Here is a 12,865-nt window from a genome sequence, read left to right as displayed (position 1 = left end):
GAAGATGAAAATCTGAAATTATAATTTTTATATATGTTCAGAAATTAAATGTCGTCCAAAATTTTTCTATATCGGTCGTAGGTATAATATTGATTACTTATGATTCATGCTATCCCCTTTAAGGTGGTTCATCCTTGTCCCCATCCACACTCCACCGCTCTGAGTTTCCGCCACTTCTACCTTCTCTCTCTTTCTCTTTCTCTCTTCATTTCTATTTCTCTTTTTATACATTCGTCTCTCTTCTTATTCTATCCATTTCTTTTGCACTTCAATCACTTCTTTCTTCGTCCCACTTATTTCTGTTCTTTCTTTCTTTCTTTCTCGCTTATTCACTTATATACATATATATGTACGCGTGCGCGCACACAAATATACGCAATCGCACGTATTATCCCACTACTTGCTATATTCCTGCGAGTAACGACTCAATGGCGCTGCCACACCCTTTTGCCATCGAGTAATCAGTGTTATTGTTTTACAGTTTCACTTCTGTTATTATTTCTCAGTACAAGAAGTATAATGTATCGATTGGCGATATTTTAAACATCGCAGTATTTATATGAACGGAATAAAAAGAAAAAAATGATAATTCAGTATCAAAATCACTTTTATCGATAAAGAAGAAATAGTATATAATTTATGTCAGTCTACGCCCCTGGATTCTTGGTTTGAGTCTGGTTCAGATACGATATTTTATTTATCTTGAAACAAATTAAAAATTTGCAGAGCATAATGAGAATTCACGATTGTAAGATAAAGAATTAATTTGTTATTTCTTGTTATTCAAATACGCGGATATTGGATTTACTTACATATTGCATTAAAAAAATATTTGATTTAGAACATTTTAAATTTAAAAATATAGAAAAATTAAATTTTTAACTAATTTTAAATTAAAAAAATTTTAAATAAAATTATTAATATATCTTCATAAATCTTTAAGATTTAATAATTCCTTTATCAAAATTTATAAATCATATATATATTTTTCAATGAAAATATAATATATTCCTATAAATATAATTATTACATATTAAATACGGTTTATTATAATAAAATTTGGTATCGACAAACGATAACAAAATCTCTTTTTAGTTTGTAAAATGTATAATAAATGATATGTACAGATAATACATTTCAGTATTTAATATAATATAATTTATAATAAAATATATTTTTATAGTAAAATAATATTAAGCAAAAAAACTATTATATTTATATAAATATATATGTGAATATATTTATTTAAAATATGTCGAACGTTTTTTCTGAAATCTCAAGAGATCGGTGGAAAACTTCGTAGCCTGTTTAAGACTCAGTAGATCTCTCATTCTCTCGTGTATTTGCCCCCTCCCTTTTCTTTCTATCTCCTTCAACTCGGTAAAACGGGATTCTTTCCTTCTCTGGCTGCCGTTCTCCGTACACTTCTGTGTTGGTGGATTGCTTGGCGTCCATGAAGCCTTTTGCGACGTTGCCATGCGTAATGCATCGTTGCCGGGCTCTTGCACTGTTTCGTTCCTTTTTGCTCGTTCACATGCTCATTTCATCTCTCTCGTACTTTCATATGTGCGCGGCCAGGATCAACCATATACCCTCCTCCGCCAACGGCCGATATCCCTACCCGTACTATTCACAGTCCCTCTGCCCCTTCGCGTCATTTCTCTACTCTTCCCTACCCAACCCTTCTCTTCCCTTCTACCCAGCCGCAAAGGCAGCGAGTTTGCTTGTGCTCGGTACAGTGCCGTATATATTACTTTAACTTACTTGTATGTACATTTCTCAAAAAACAAATTTCATTACTATCAAAAAATAAATTGAATTTTATAAAAATATGGAAACAAATAGATTTTATAAACATATAAAAACAGAAATATGAGATATAAATATAATGTTTATATTATTTTCAAAATTAAAGAAAAAATTAATTGAACAAATATAAAGTATTATATTATAATATATTGAATTTCTATATAAAGATAAAATATAAAATAAATAATATTTAATACATTAATGATAATAAAAATGAATGTTTTATTATATTTCATATTTATTGTATTTTATTTTTCGTTTTGAATCATTGTATTGAAACATTACATTGAATTACGTGAACTGAATTATTATAATTAAATTTAATCTTAAATATATAAGAATTAAAGAGATATTAGTATATCAATATAAATAATTTCTAATAACTGATGATAGTTATACAATTTTATTTAATATTCAATATTTTTTACTATTTGAATAGTATATATGAATAGTATAGATTATAATATAATTTTGATCATTTTATATTCTTATAATCAATGAATCTCTTAAATAAATACCAAAATATTAATCATTTAATAGTTTATAAAAAATAATAAATTTTAAGTCAAAGTGCAAATTAAAAAATGTTAAAAATAAATATGATAAAAAAAATTAAAAAAAGTTTAATATAAATGAATCATAGATGATCAAATTTAAAACATATTAAATAGTATATATATAGCATGTATAAATAAATGTTCAAAGTACATTATACAAATTCATATTTGGAAAATAATATATGATATAAACTATAGAAACATATGTAACGTATTGAAATATCTTGCAATATTATAATTAATGTATATATCACATTTTATTCTTAAACTATCACCTTTAAGTCGCGGAGATCTTTAGGGTTGTGTATGTATATCTCTCTTCATCCCGTTACATGCAAATTAAACGTTTTACATTTTTTATTAATTTGTGATGTTAAAAATTTTAAGTATATTATATAAATGATTTAAAATTTGATATATAATATAATAATAAATATGAAAATAATAATAAAAAATGAAAAAATGTTAGTTAGATGATAAACGGTGGCGCCGTAGGAACCACCAATAAACGGTCCTGAGCTGTGTAGACCTCCGTCCCCCGCGACGCTACGTCGTCGGTCGGTTCGGTTGCTCGCTCGTTCTCGTTCGTTTTCACCCCACTCCAACTCATACGTCCCCGGTCCCTTATGACCCCACCTGCCCCGTATCCAGAAACTTTACCCTCACCCCGCTACATTCAGTCCCTCCCCCCGATCCTCTCTCTGATTCCGCCTTGCCTGCTGCCAGCCAGCCGTCCGTCCTTACGTCCGTCCGTCCACCGTTTGGATCTATGGTTGTGTCGGTGGATTTCGTGACGTTAACCTGGCGGCCCTGAAAACGTTGGACTGACCGTACGATTTTGACTACCCTTCTCGTTAGGGCGCGAATGTAAAACGCGAGTGTTTTTTAATCATCGCAGCCACCGCACTGGAATATATCATAGACTAGTTCGGGTAAGAGAAGAGAAATGTGTGGTGAAACTAACCGATACGTTCTCGGTCGTGTTAAACTCCTAAAGGAGTATAAAAAACTTTTAAACGACCAGTGTTTGATAAAAAAAATGTTGGTGCATAAGAAAATATTACCTAAACATATTCCTTTAGATTCTGTTTCTTTCTTTCTTTCTTTCTCTCGTGCATATACATGCACATTCATATACACATACATATATATGCATGCGCGCGCACACACATACACATTCTATACTGTACATACTATCCTTTTCTTTTATCTTCCTTTCTTTGAAGAATATGCGTAAATGTATATAATTTATCCTTTCTGTTCATATATATATATATATATATATATATATATTCGAATCAACGTATATTATTAATTTATATCATAAAATATATTTTATCCTTTTCTTTCCTTCTCTATCTGTCCTTTTTTCGTCCTCTCTTTACATTTATTTTGTTTTTCTTTGGATAAAATAAACGGGGTAATAGAAAAAGAGAGAAAATGAATACATCTGCACTTATATGCAAACCTAACAGCTATACGGTGTAATTACGAAGTGAAACCATGTATTCTCATAGCATTATAACTGAAAATGATTCCATATATACGATACATATGTGCCGTCTGTGTTCGTCGATTGTAATGTTCATCTGCAACATTTAAAATACGTTCTAATCGGTTGGTCGATCCATCGATTCGTTTTGTTCGTAGCGTGGTAATTTATTTACTTCATATTCTTCAGCCTTCTGGGTATATACATTTTTCCTATTTCTCTTACAGTTCTATCTTTATTTGAACTGTATTTTTAAGATTATGAAGAATAATGTGTTTATATAGTGTTTCATGGTGTTTAAAAGTTACCGACCGAGTGTTACTTCTATTTTTCTGTGCAACATTGCAACGTTTGGCTACTTGCATATTTAGACTCTGTGTGTTCTGTTTCTTTTACGTCCAACAAATTTAAAAGTGTTATTTCGATGAATTTGTGTTTTGGTGATATATTTCAACAGTGTATCCTTTTTTTACCGATAACAAAAGTTTTTTTCATTCGTGAGAATCGCATTTTATAATGGTGTCCGGAGTAGTGTCAGAGTGCTGGAGAGTATTCAAGATCCTGAAATAGCAAATCTAATAATAGGCGATATCTTATTCCGACCACTTTTCGTGTGAACTTGAAGAGATAACAACGCAGCGTGTGATTAATTAACGAACACAATCGTACGTATGTTATATAATTGTTACATGTCAAAAAACAAAAAAAATGTTACCCTTGTGAGTGGATGAATTTAATACGATCATCCTTTCTTTCTTGCAATTCTTATGAGCCATGCTGTGAAACGTTTACTGCCCGAGGAACAAGCGAACTCGATCGCAACTGTTGAACCGATGGTGACGTGTCTCATTCTTTTACATTATATCAACTTTGTTTTCTTCATATCTTGTCACAAACGACAATGTTACGTTTTAATTAGCTAACGAAATTGGTGATTCACAACATGCTAGTTAAGTGATAAGAATACGATAATTGTAATCCTTTTGATAATTGTGTAAATATTTCATTAAAAGCGCGCTTTTTTTTATTCAAACTATGATCATAATTTTTCAATTGATTTATATATATTATTATAGTAAAATGTAAAAAAAATCTTCAAATTATTCTTCATTTGCACTCTTAGATTTACACTCTTATTATTTTTTTTTATTCAATGTTACTAATATTTAAGTTTTATTTTTGAATTTTGAACTGGTGAATTGATTTTGAATTGAAGATTTTCATTTCATAATATATAGATTTATTCTAATCATACTTATGTATTCATATTGATTCTATTGAAATCAATTTTTTATAGAAATGGCTTCGAAAAATTTCGTCTCTCATTTTTACCTTAAAAATTACATTTGAGAACGTCGACTATCTAATTTTGAGTACACGCCTACTGTTATGTAAGTGAACTATACAAGAATCGAGTACCTTATCAGTTATCTGCAAAGTACTTTGATCGGGTAAAACAGTTCGATACTGCGATATTGATATTTCACTAAATACTACTCGCATTGAGTTTGCTATACATCGTGTAATAAACGCATTTTTACTTAAGCCTCTCAGAATTTTTTGTTTCTTTGTTCTTTTAAATTCATTTTATTTTTTTTTAATATCTTATTTTTTAGATATAAATTTTTAAATTTTATATCTTTAAAATATAATAATAGAATATTTTATAGAAAAAAATAAAATTGTTCTCTTATTTTTAATTAAATAAAAAAGTTATATAAAATTAATAAATTAAGTTACATTTTATGAACATCAAAATCTTAATTGAATTAAATAAAATTCTTAAATAAAATTGCTATAATCATCTAATGGAATATATGAAAAATCTTTTATATACGAAAATTAAAACTTTTTATAAAAGATAATCATAAGACAATATAAAATACAATCATTTATTTTGGATACTATTTTATATTTTATTATATTTAATTATTACAATTTTATATTTGTATAAAAGTTTATTAGTTAATTTTTATTTTTTTTATAATTTCAATTGCGTAAAAAGAATAATTTTAATTTTAATTAATTTCAATTTCTTATAATTTATTACTTGTGCTAAAATTCTTTAATTTCAATTGCTCATGATTTCCTACATTTAGAATACGATTTTTCTATTTGCTGTTAGCATATAAATATGTGATTCTTTGATTTCAGTTGCAATTTTTTCGTGATTTTTTACGATTTAGATAACGAATGCAATTCTGCTATTTTAATTTTGATTTCTTGCAATTTAGTTTTAATTTTTCTAGAATCTCTTTAATTTCATTTTATTGATTTTATTATTCATGCATTGTTTTTTATCATTTTATCATTTTATTTTTCATTTTTCTATTATAACCTTTGATTTATTATTTTGTTCTTTAATTATTTTTTATTTATTTTAAATATTTACTAACTATTTATTAGTTAGTATTTATTTTATTATTTACTTATCTTGATTTTTTTTCATAAGCGAAATTTTTTTGTTTAATATAGATAAAAGAAAAAATGTCAAAATTATAATTGCTTTTTTTGATCATTACATACAATGATTTTGATCATTACATACAATTATCTATAATAAAAACTTATCATTTATTATTTTGAAATTTTATTTATTCATTTTCTTTTTTATAATTCATGTTGTTTTTTTAATGAAATTTTTTATAACTACGTTTTTTGTTTAATTTAAAACATTTTCTGTTCGATTTTTTAGTTTTTGCAATATTTATTCTAAATATTTTTTTTTAAATATATTTTTTATAAATATTTGATTATAAAAATCAAGAAAACTATAAATGACTTAGTTTTTTCATATTTTATGAAATTGATTCTTTAAAGAATATTTAAAAAAAATAAAATTTTAAAATAAATTTTTAAGTTATTGAAAAAATAATATAACATTATATAATTTGCATAGTATATTTTCATCTTATTATTGAATCTGTACAATATTAAAATATTTTATAATTAAATACCAGTACAGTATTTGTTTTGTAAAATTATAAAGTAAAATTTAAAAGTATTTTTTAGATGTATTTTATTCGTTCTTCTTGCATGTTTAAAAACATATAATATTTTTTATTAATAAATTATATCCTAATTATTATAAAAGAAAAATATAAATTTATTAAAATTTTATTTATATTTATGTTGTGCTAAAGTATATGAAATAAAAATACATATATGAAATTTAAAAATTAATTAAAACTTTAAAATTACCAAAATTTCATATCGTATTTCTTTGATTTTTTATATTTTATAATTATTTTTGATGAAATTATAATGATTTAAATTATAATGATTTTTTATAATTTATTATTATTTTTATTTTATATTTATAATTTATATTTTATTTGTGCTTTATTTATTTGAAAAAGTTTCAAGTATAATTATTTTATGTAAGTAATGTATAAGGAATAGATCTTTCTTTTTTTTATTTATAGGATAAATATGTACTATGATTCTATTGTTACATAAAAAATCGTAATGAATCATAATAGACAAAAAAATATTTTTTTTATTTTGATTTTGCAATTATTTAATTTCATTTCATAATCATTTATGATATGATATAAAAAATATAATGTATAATATTGAATTATGTATTTGTTAAAATTGTATTTTTATTGATTCAAAGATTTTTCTATGTTTTGTAAATATTATTAAATATTTAAATATAACGTAGAAAACAAATGTAGAAAAAAATATTTAAAATAATCTTTAAAAAATGTATTTTTTAATATAGTTGCATTCTATATTATTTTTACAGATATGATTAATAAATTAAAAGGAAAGTAATTTTCATATATTATTTCATATATCTTATTAATATTTATATATATTAATTATGACATTTCAAAAACTGTACTTTAACTTTAATACTTTAATACTTAACTGTTATAATTTTAATTGTATACACTAAAAGTGAAATGCATGTACATATATATATTATATTTTATATGTCTACATTACTATCAAAAAAATAGAAATGTTTAAAATTTTTTAAACATTAATGCCTTATATATACAGATTCAAGATACATTCAAAATATTAGGATATATTAAATAATGATTATAAATATTCTTGAAAATAAATGAAACAGGTATTATGATCTATATATAATTTATATAATATGTATTTTGTTTTCTTATATAATTTTCGTGATGAACGCATCATATAATTGATATAATATATATTATATAATATATAATATATAATAGAAAATTAATATTTTTATAAATAACTTATTTTGTACTTTATTTTTACTTTGTTTTGAAAAATACTTAGACAAATTGTTTTAATAATTAAAAATATTTTTTAATATATAAATTAACATAATTATGAACAATCATCAGAATAAGTAAAAGAATTTCTGAACAAAAACAGTCCTTTCATTGGTATGATCTATCTCTTCGCGTTTGCCCTTTTTACGCGTTGACGCGCTACAAAACTACAGTCCAGTTCGGTTTGATTCGACTCTTCTCGGTTCGATTCGGGCCGACTTTGAGTCACAACGACTGCGGAGCTATCGACCGTTCTAGGTTTAGCAAGATAATAATAATTCGGATGGAATGTATTCAGCAGGAATGGAATGAATTCTTGTATATATTTTATAACCTGCTGTATTGGTATTATTAGTTTTAATATTAACTAGAATATTGTATATTCCAAAAGACTATATTTTTAATCATTTTTGGTAACATTTTATTTGTTAGCAGATTTTATACAACTCTTATTCATTATTTATTATTTATTATTAATGAAGATCAATTATTTCGAAAATATTAATATATTGTTTTTTTAATTTTCCTTTCTATGTTTATAAAAATTTAAATTATTGAAAAGTTTTTCATAATTAATTTGACTTGACTATATTTTTTTCAAATTATATCTTGAATAAAACTTCATGTATGAATTTCATAAATAAAAAATTACAATTTTATATATGGGTTTTTTTATTTTTATGTGTGTATTATAGAAATTAATTTTATAATATACACGCATCCGCAATAAATTCAATGTTACTTATACATAAAATACAAATTATTTACACATGTTCATATAATCGAAAAAACAAGGTATTTCTTGTTACCTATATAAATTCGAATTTAATACAAATTTCACTAATTTTGTATTGTATACTAACATATAAAAATATAATAATGATTTTAAAAAAATTATTATTAAAACATATATACAAAAAATATTTTTATCAGATTTATTTTATATATTGTTAAAATTTCTACACATACACACAAAAATACGAATTAAATTTAATTTTTTAGATTAAAAAAGATTCGTTTCAATTATCATTTCAGAAGTTAGCATGATAATTATTTTTATTGTCTTTTTTTTATTTTTTACAGTTTTGTATAATGAATTATAGAATTTGTTTATATTTTCTGACTATTTGTGAAAATGATAAAATTTTATAAATAATATAAATTTTATCAGAATCAAAATATCATATTCTTTTTTTTGTAAATACATTACAATATTGTTTAAATTACATATAAATTATACATTTATTTGAAACTTAAAAAAAATTATATACATATTTTTGTTTGTTGAAATTTTATTTTATTTTAGAAATTGTTCTAATCGTATTAAAATTAAATTATTTTTGATATTTTAATAGATTATGTCAAATGATAAATATATATATTCGTATGAATAATATTTTAATCTCTTTCAATTATTATTTTTATTATCATTTTATTATTTATTTAATTTGTTTATTTATGAGATTGTTATCATTATATCTCGTTACGAAAGCGTTTTGATGTAACTTATTTATGTTTATCCATCTTTTTGGCCGAACATTACTCTTTCGCAATCTTTTAGAAGTCAAGACTTATAAATGTGCTTCATGAAACGTAACTATATCTTTATTTTGCAAGGTAAAAGACCTCTATTCTTACTTTAGATCTATAGAAAGTTTAAACTATTTAACTATTTAAAATATTAAAGATATTATTTAATAATGTGAATTTTGCATTATTTGTTATTATTTAATAAGATACTTATTTACCTTTTATATGAATATGTTTTATATCCTGATATAAATTTTTATGTAAATATTCAAAAATTATTGTGGTATACTGGTGGTATATGAAGATTGATCATTTTTATTCTATTTGATTTTAAATGCTTTAATATATTTAATAATGTGTGAGAAGAAAATTCTGTATACATTTAATTTTTATTTTGAAATAAAAATTATGTATATTTATTTTATAGCACAACTATAAACTAGTCATATATATATTATAGTCATATATTATATAATATATTAGTCATTAAATTAAACATTAATAACTAATTAAAATAACTAACTGGTACTGTTAAATAACTAGTAATTAAATACTATTATTTAATAAACTTATAAATGTCAATTGTTAAGTGCAACAATTAATATATGAATACACATATGGTTTTAATTATATGAAAAAAACTTAAACATAACATACTTTTAGACTTTTAGAAAAATATCGAGAAAACATCCGTTATTTTATATTTAGATAATATTTTTCTCTACGAATGAGAATGTAGATCCTTAATTTCTTTTTTTTTTATTTTAAAATTAGAAGCATTGAATATTTCAAAAATTTTAAAAAATAAACATTTTAAAAAATAATTATATATATAAAAATAATAAGATATATAAAATGATATAAAAAATATATTTTTTATGGAATTGTAAAATATTAATATTTAGTATTTATAAATTTTAATTCTCAACATTAAGTAATGACTCTACATTTATTTATATAAATTGCAAATAAATATTAATAAAATTAAAAAAATTCAAAATCATGTTTGAATATTATACTAATATAATTTAAAAAATAGTATATAAAATAAAAATAATATATAAAAAATAAATAATAAATTTTAAATAATTAATAATTAATTCAAAATTATTGATATAATTCTGACATTGATATCAAAATGTATTAATATCAATATTTTTTTTTATATATTAAATAACATAATAAAATAAAATATAATAAATATTATTTTGTTTACAGGAATACTGCCGGGACTATTGCCGTTGCTGCCATTATCACTACACAAAAATATAAGAAGAATGATATCCAAAGATAAAATGCTTCTATAGATGAAATAATTTGCACAACAATATAAAAAGATTAGGAAGAAACAGAATTATTAATTTCAAATATGTATTAGAAAGCCTGTATTAAAAAACGAATGGAAACGAAACGAAATAAATACATAAAGAAAGCAGAAGAAGATTAATGATAGTGAAAGAAACAATAGAATGATATATACTTTAAGAAGAAAAGAATATTGATTTGAATATTTTTCGCACGACCAGTTTTGTGATGATTCGCAAATGTGCGTATGTGTGTACGTGATTGTGTATACGTAAAACTGTGCGCGTATGTTTCTCGTTCTGCCATCTTGAAAGTCATCCAATTTCTTTCTCTTGGTGGCGCTGGCTCACGTGTGCGGGAAGCGTGCACGGTGCGTGCATCGTACACGCACTGTGCTAAGTTGCTATAAGCGAAGAAATCTCGCTTCGAGAATAACTGCAAAATAAAGATTTGTCGATAGCATATAGTAAAACTGCGCGATGAAAGCGAGTTTGTCGATAAATTTATTTCTTTGTGGGAGTGACAAAAAGTGTCCTAACAATATTAATAGTGAGAGCAGTATCAATAGTAACAACAATCTCGACAACAGTACACATGACATTAGTAACAGTAAGAAAAACGAATATGACAATGGTTTTAACGGCAACAAGAAATCACAAGTGGAATATAATGTGCAAGTTAAGTGTAAGCCATATGGCAATGATGAGCAGTTGCATTTCTGTGAGGTGTATTCGTACTGATTGTGAGTGCTAGTAGAGAAAGAGAAAGCGGGAGACAGAAAGATAGAAGCCACCAAGACTCTCGTGGAGAGCGGGGCACTGAAAGATATGCGGACCTTTGTGCGAACAGCTGAAGCGGAAGTTGTGAGAACAAGTGGAGTGCAACGCGCTCCACCTAATCGGTGATAGGGTCAGTCGGTTAAAAGAAGACAAAATTGGCGTTCACAGCGACGGCAACGCGGCATCTTTCGCGATCACCTTTTCCTCATCCCTTCCTTTTTCCTACTTCATTTTGTTTCACTTCGTTTCCTCTCTCTTTTTCTCAAACTCTGACGCAATTCATTCGTTTATTTTATATATTTTTCTTCTCTTAGTTATCGATAGAGAAAAAAAAATCTCGTCTTTTATTTCGATTGAAACTTTTGTATAATGATACGCAATTAAAATGTTGGAAGAATAATGCAAATGAGAATTCGTCGTATAGAAGCCGCGTCGCGTTTTCTTACAATAATAAAGGTATACTTTCCTAAATACATGTATATATTAAGACAATTGGTGCTTAAATCATGAAATTTGTTCCTTCGATATATGTATTGTCTGTGTAAATTGTAGTTACATTTGTATAATTAAATTTGTAGCATGCCTTTAAGTTTGAACAATGATTGTGAGAATATAAATATACTTGAAATATTTAAAAAAAATAGAAAATATGCTTCGAGAAAAAATTTATGAGAAAAATTTATTCAAACTTCTAGCCATATTTTATGCATGGAATAAATTTAATCCGATATACAGTTTTATTAGAAGTTTTACTTTAAATTTTATGTGATTTTGACAATCCAAATTCTCCTTTTTTATATTTTTAGAATTGTAACAAAAATTATACACAGAAATTAATCGCGTATATTTTTACACGCGCAAAATGTAACTCCTTATGTATTATCCACATTCAGTTCCGTGGGAAGATTTAAATATCAGATACTAATTTTAAATTTCTCCGACTGTTATCTATAGAAATCGTCGCTGGAGCAACAGCGGAAGAAAGAAATTTGAAAAATCGGTTAAATTATGTTCCAAGTGTATAATATCGAGTGATATGGAACGCATGAAAGTGTACGTAAGCTAGCAAGAAGATAAAAACGACGAAAGAATAAGAGAAAAGAGGTAGCGAGAAACAAACAACACGCA

General features: G+C 24.6%; 2 long non-coding RNA genes across 2 annotated transcripts; one reads left to right on the top strand and one right to left on the bottom strand.

Annotated features, from left to right (window-relative positions):
* Positions 1 to 1,944: 1,944 nt before the first annotated feature.
* On the top strand, positions 1,945 to 12,817 carry LOC133666488 (uncharacterized). The gene is made up of 2 exons (XR_009830698.1): positions 1,945 to 3,298; positions 10,872 to 12,817. It is a non-coding gene; the product is annotated as an uncharacterized LOC133666488 (long non-coding RNA).
* Positions 4,005 to 5,623, bottom strand: LOC107994842 (uncharacterized). The gene is made up of 2 exons (XR_001765410.3): positions 4,574 to 5,623; positions 4,005 to 4,419 (listed from the first exon to the last, which is right to left on the bottom strand). It is a non-coding gene; the product is annotated as an uncharacterized LOC107994842 (long non-coding RNA).
* Positions 12,818 to 12,865: the final 48 nt, after the last annotated feature.

Source organism: Apis cerana, linkage group LG1 (assembly GCF_029169275.1).
Source record: "Apis cerana isolate GH-2021 linkage group LG1, AcerK_1.0, whole genome shotgun sequence".
In the NCBI taxonomy this organism is placed as follows: Eukaryota; Metazoa; Arthropoda; class Insecta; order Hymenoptera; family Apidae; genus Apis; species Apis cerana.
The sequence above is the reverse complement of the archived record's forward strand: the minus strand, read 5'-3'. Positions and strand labels throughout refer to the sequence as shown.